The 6,385-nt window shown below is 40.3% G+C and overlaps 1 long non-coding RNA gene across 2 annotated transcripts in view; it reads right to left on the reverse strand.

Annotated features, from left to right (window-relative positions):
* Nucleotides 1-3,802: 3,802 nt before the first annotated feature.
* Nucleotides 3,803-6,385, reverse strand: part of LOC109477646 — a 3,777-nt gene continuing 1,194 nt past the window's right edge. The window contains exons 1-3 of one of the 2 annotated variants that reach the window (XR_002140680.1): nt 4,362-4,423; nt 4,122-4,268; nt 3,803-3,909 (exon numbers count right to left, since the gene is read on the reverse strand). This is a non-coding gene — a long non-coding RNA (uncharacterized LOC109477646). Of the gene's footprint in view, nt 3,910-4,121; nt 4,269-4,361; nt 4,424-6,385 lie in introns of those variants that run through there. The other variant, XR_002140681.1, reaches the window with a different exon arrangement.

Raw genomic sequence — 6,385 nt, forward strand, 5'->3', positions numbered from 1 at the left:
TTGACACAGCTGAACAAATAAAAATGTGATCATGTTTATAAACTCCACTCAAAAACAATTTTTTGAGAGACACTCGGGTCACGGTACTAAGCGTGATAATCTCTAATATCTCATCTGATTCTCCCAATATGTAAAGGGTCTTTACAATGACAGCATCCAACCGCACATACATAGAAACAACAATATTACACAAGAAACCAATTAATTCGGAAAATTTCTCAGTAATGTTTGAAAATTAACCTTACTAAAATATAACTGAATTCTTATTTCAGTTGTAGCCGAAAAAATATTTTTCATGCGTTTAAAGTATCGTTTTAGCACTGTAATATGTACTTATTACATGTATCTATACATTTGGATGCTATCTTGACCTTTGACCATTCTTATTGTGAAAACAGGTCGGCCATGTTGTCTTTCTCGCCGTGAATTTTCGAGCCGTTTTTTCGAGCAAATTTCAACCGTTTTAAACATTTTACGGCCTCAAAAACTCATATAACGAGGAAAACAAGTTGTAGTTGTTATTTTCATGCGTAACATTTCTTCTGGGGATGGATTATTTTTCCGTCGAGCTGCCGAAAACTTAGCGCCATGCCGCAACCATGCGATCGGGCGCGGCCGGCCGGCGGGAGTTTTACTTTGTATCGGTGAGCTTTCGCGATGTAAACAAAGACAGTCGGAGTTGTTTACATGAAAATTTTGTTGTGAAACGCCAGCGGGGTGTCAGATTTTCTACCAATGACAACGTTTTCTTTGTGGCGTCATGGCGAGATCGACAATTCATCGTCAATTGACAGGATTGTGCCGACAATGGAATTGAATAGCGGCCCGATCCGTGCAAATTATTTGCGCTCGATCCACGCCGCCCGACCGAAGAAAATTGGAATGACGAGCACATAATTTATCGGGGATAAAATCCCCAATTTTGAAAACCGACCGCTAGCCGCTCGAAATTTTTGGTCGGCCCAAAAAAGGCTAGGGTCGGGGGGTTTTTCATAGGGTCGGTCGGGTAACCGGAAACACAACATTTTTTTTCCTAGGCCTTAGTTACTTGTTATTGTATAATTGGCAGCTTTAATTCCCCCAAAATTGACTCTTTGGATCTCATGCATTGTATAAAAATTTTTGCCGAAAAGCACTTAGCATATGTGGGACACTCAAGTAGATAATTAATTGGATTAAAGTTTTCCCGCCAAAAAACTTAGTATATGGGCATCCTGACCTTTGACCTCTACTCACTTCCCTGAACACTTAGCCACCACACTCCTACTTGCTACACCCAGCCAACTCACACTGTTCTAATGCTTTGAACCTTTACGCTTAACATCTCCAAACACTTTGTGATACTCATGCTATGTCAGACCAACCTTCCGAAACACTTGGTTACTTGAGTGAGACTTTTTTGCCAGAATGATTGTCACTCTACTGGTCAGTCAATGCACAGAAGTTTGCTCCCCTGGGGATGTCTTTGCGGAGACACGGTGCTTCGACACACCAGCATTCCTGTGCAATTGACTGATCAGTAGAGTGACAATAAATCTGGCAGAAAAGTCTCACTCCAGCAACCAAGTGTTTTGGAAGGTTGGTCGGACATAGCATGAGTATCACAAAGTGTTTGGAAAAGTTAAGCGTAAAGGTTCAAAGCATTGGAACAGTGTGAGTTGGTTGGGTGTAGCAAGCAGAAGTGTGGTGGCTAAGTGAGTAGAGGTCAAAGGTCAGGATGCCCATATACTAAGTTTTTGGCGGGAAAAGTTAATCCAATTAATTATCTACTTCAGGGTCCCACATATTCAAAGTGTTTTTTGGCAGGCAGGGTTTTGGCAAAAAATTAATCAACCAAGTGTTCAGGTCCAAAGTGACAATTTTGCAATGAATTCAGGATAACAATGTGGAATTCAGGATAACAATGTGGAATTCAAGTGGCCAATTACATTTTGCAACAACGGTGATCGGCTTCTCAAAAAAGGCATCCAGACCCTCAGAGTGGAGTGTTGTCTTGTGTTCCAGGTGGAAGAAGAGTGTGACTCAAGTGTTTGGAAAGGGTGACGTACCGTGCAATTAAAACCAGAGTTCAAGAATGAAAGGCAAGTAGCCTGGGTGCCATCCTCCGTAGTTTTCGCCCGCTCCCATGGTGGTGCTCAGTGACATTAGGGAGCGGGCAAAAACTATGGACAATGGCACCCGGCTAAAAGGTAAGGAAAAGAGAATGTATGTGAAGCATCAGAGCGCAGAAAAGAGTGACGTATCGTGTAATTAAAAGCTACGGTAAAATTGTCTGGATCAAGCCAAATTGATTCACTTTGATCCGGCTTGAAGCAGAAACAAAGCGAATCAATTTTACTTGATCCGGACAATTTTATCCTGGTGGGAATGGGGCCTTTGACCGAAAAGCTGAGCGTACAAAAGTGTGAACAAAACAGAGGAAGATTTTAAGTGAAGAGTTCAAGTGGTTAGGGAAGTTACCGGTAAGTGGAAAGGGGTGATGTACCATGCAAGTTTGAGTGAAGAGTTAGGGAAGAAAGATGTTGTAAGTAAAGGTCCAATGACAAGTAGTCCAGAATGTGAAGCATTTAAAAATTAAAGAGTTGTGAAAGAGAAATGAGCATGGTGGTCTGGTATTCTTTTCTGTGGCTAGCTGTGAAACTTTTCAAAATAAGCCGGTGTCTGGACACAAGAGTTTGTTAACTAGTGATTCTCAAAAAAATTCTTTTGTTCCTAACAAAATAGCATGCTCCTTGATTGTGATCTCAAATGTTTGTATTTGCAATATCATTTTGAATTTGCAATTACATGTATAGCATTTTTACATGTCCACACCTAAATGACCGAATAGGTGTACTTTCCAGAAAACAGTTTATTTGTGCAAAACTTTCTCTCTGATACAAGGTATCCATGAAAAAATGGCCTGAAGACGCAGGTTCAAATTACGTAAGAGCAGATATGAGCCAAGTTTAACCACCGTAAGTTTGACAGTGAAGGTTACAAGTAAGTGGGAAAGGAAATTGTGCAAAGCAGACTTAGACTTAGAGGGTAGAAGGATAGAAATGTATGCAAGTGTGTGTACTTTGTTGTGTTACACAAATAAACTATACTCACAACTTGACCCCAGCCTGTGTCTTCTCTCACTGCTTTACTGGTAAAAGTCTGGTCCTTCCTTCCTTCCACCACGAGTCATGTGGGGAGAGGAAAACAAAAGTCAGCAGGGCTCGAAATTCATATTTTGAATAGGTGCACTGGTGCACCCAACCTAAAAAATTGGGTGCACAAAAAATATTTTAGGTGCACCATGTATGATAAGATAAGTAGAATGTCAGAAAAACTATAATTATGTTTCACTTCAAGAAAAGTACTATAACAATGATTGTATTATTTTTTCTCACACTTGGATGCTAAGAATATGACAAAAAAAAGTGAAATAGGAGCATCCTATTTCAGGAGCATCCTATTTTATATAATCAAGGAGCATCCTATTTTTTTAAGAATATGCTGTAACTTCTACACATTTAACATCTTTACACACGTTAAACCTAAGAAAATATTTGGGTGCACTGGTGCACCCACAGGAAAAATTTGTTGAGCCCTGGTCAGTATATATTGGAGCAATTCACCTTAAGTAAGGATAGTATAATTATACTGCCTACAACACAACTGTTTTTTTCACTGGGGAACGTTACATAAACATCGTAAAAAGCCAGACTTTCTTCTGATCCAAAACGAAACAAGTCTAAGGTAAACTGCTTTGTAAGTTGAAAAGCATTGTCTCACCTGTAAAATCTCTTTATTCCACCAGTCTTCAAGTCAACCAGTCTTCTCAGCCCTCATCTGGTCTGGTTTCGACAAAGAGTCCCTGGTCATCACAGGTTTCTCCCTGTCAGGACAGGAATATCAGGATAGCTGACACTCAGGACACACCTACCGATATGAACAGATGGTTATTGTGATGCAACACTGAATGACCATTAAAGATAGACTAAGTGATAAAATTGCACAATTGGGCAATCCCTTTCGTTGAATAGATGTACAAAATCCGAGGCTGTAGAATGTTGTTATCTATTGCGACATGCCTCAGAATTGTGAAATGCCTTAGAAAAATATAACTTGTAAATTGATGACCATTGTCTTACCTGTACAAACTCACTGTCTTCAGGTCATCTGATTTGCTGGTCTGGACTGAAGTTGCCGGTCACCAGGTTTCTCAGAACACGAACATTTGGTCTTGTCGGGTTTAGAGTCATCACTGCAGTCAACTGCATCAGTCAGCAGTCACCTAGCTACAAAAACATTAAAACGTTACATGCTCGTCTCAGTTAACACTAAGAAAACTACTACTGGTACAATTTGCAATTTAGTTTTTAAGTTCTCACCGATATTCCTCTTGGGTCTTCAAAACTGATCACTGAGATTTGATTTAGACAGGCATCACCGTCATTGCTGCATCAGCCAGCAGCCACCTAACAATAGAAACATAAGTTACATACTTGTAATATAGTACTAAGCAAATGGTAGGCAAAATGCAGAATTTTTCTCACCTGATATTTCTCAATACCTGGTTTGGTCCAATCCACTGTTGTCAGATTCAGAAAGCAGTCACTGTATCAGTCACCAACCTTTAACTATACATACATTACAAGTTAAACAAGTGTTTAAAATAATACCAAGTAAATGGTAAGTAAAATGCAGAATTGGGATTTTTCTCACCTGATATTCCTCTTGGGTCTTCAAATCACCTGGTCTGATCCAATCCGTCTTGCTATGTTCAGACAGAGTCCCCACTACTGCATCAGTCAGCAGCCACCTAACTATACATATATTACAAGTTACACACTTGTCTCAAATAAAAAGAATTAGGTAACACTAACAGGTGAAATGTACAATTCAAGGTTTTTCTCACCTGATATTCCTCTTGGGTCTTCAAATCTGATTTGGTCTGGTCCAATCCAGTCTTGTCACAATCAGGTTCTGACAGGAGTCCTCACTACTGCATCATTCAGCAGCCACTATACAGACATGAAAAGGTATACACTTGTCTCAAACTACAATACCAAGTAAAATGTATATGCTTGGTAAAGTGCAGTTTTTTCTCACGATATTTGTCAGGGTTCTTCAAATCACATGATCTGGTCCAATACAGGCTTAGACAGAGGTCATCACTATTGCATCATCAGTCAGCAGCCAACTAACTAAACAACATCACAAGTAAGTAATACATTTATCTCAAATAACACCAAAGTTGCTTACAGGTACAACAAGGGAAATCGTAGATTTCAAACCTCCGGTTTTTTTTTCTATTGGTTTAGGTTATTTGTTTGTGTGTAGTATGAAAGTTATGTGCGTAATATGTTTGTATGCCGGTTTGATGGCTACTGACGGTTGGTTCGGTATGGACTGTTGATTAACGCAGTGTTCGAAATACTTTTTCGAGCAAAGTAGCACAGTGTGCTACCTAGGGCAAAAACTAGGTAGCGCAGCAGAATTTTAGGTAGCGCCACGCCCCCCCCCCATTTGTCAAATTCTATGCACGTGTCGCAATACTATATTTCTTCCAATCATAGAGGTATAATACCTCCATGCTCTAATACCTCCATGCTCTAATAAAGTTACTATTTTTGAGGTTTCAACTCTGAAGTAGGAGCTCTGGGTCGAAGCCAAATTACGGGTGCGTGATTTATTCTGGTTTTCTACTGAAAAAAATCGGGACAGTATTTGCGCCGGGCAGCCGGCCATGTACGCGAAATGGTACGCCCAGTATAGCAGCGATCTATTCATGTTTTATGTTTACAATTGTGCAACTTTTTTTTTTACAGGAATTTGATCACATATGCTTAAAAATATTGTTATACTGATGTTAAAAAATATTTTAAGACACTGAATCGCTGGCTGTGATGTGCAGCAGTGTACGTACGCCGCGTAGCGTGCCAGACATTGGCCGTGCAAGCCTATAGAATGCCCCACTTGCGACATAAATTTCTGAGGCTTATCGTGCGCATCGTGCGTATCCACAATTATTCCCATCGTAAACATAGTCACTGGGATCTGAAATGCATACATACAGGATAATTTCCCTTCTTCAGCGGGAGTTTTGTTTATGTTTTGATCGTACACGTCAAACTGCCACGCTGGTCTACGCTGCGCGCTGGTCTCGGCTGCACTTCCGGGTTCCATAAATCAACACCATAAATCGACAAAGAAACAAATATTTCCCCCCAAATTTATATTAATTGTGCACTTTTTCACTAGATGTGGCTATGCAGTCCTGGAAAACAGCGTTTAGTGCATATTTTCAAACAGAAAAATCGCGTCCCCGCGCCCTTCATGTTGCCGCCCGGCGATCTCAGCTGAAGCGAACAACCAATCAGAGACGCGTAACGCGGATACGGTCATGTTTGCA

This window comes from Branchiostoma belcheri, unplaced genomic scaffold, assembly GCF_001625305.1.
Source record: "Branchiostoma belcheri isolate BF01 breed outbred unplaced genomic scaffold, Haploidv18h27 scaffold40, whole genome shotgun sequence".
Lineage (NCBI taxonomy): Eukaryota > Metazoa > Chordata > Leptocardii > Amphioxiformes > Branchiostomatidae > Branchiostoma > Branchiostoma belcheri.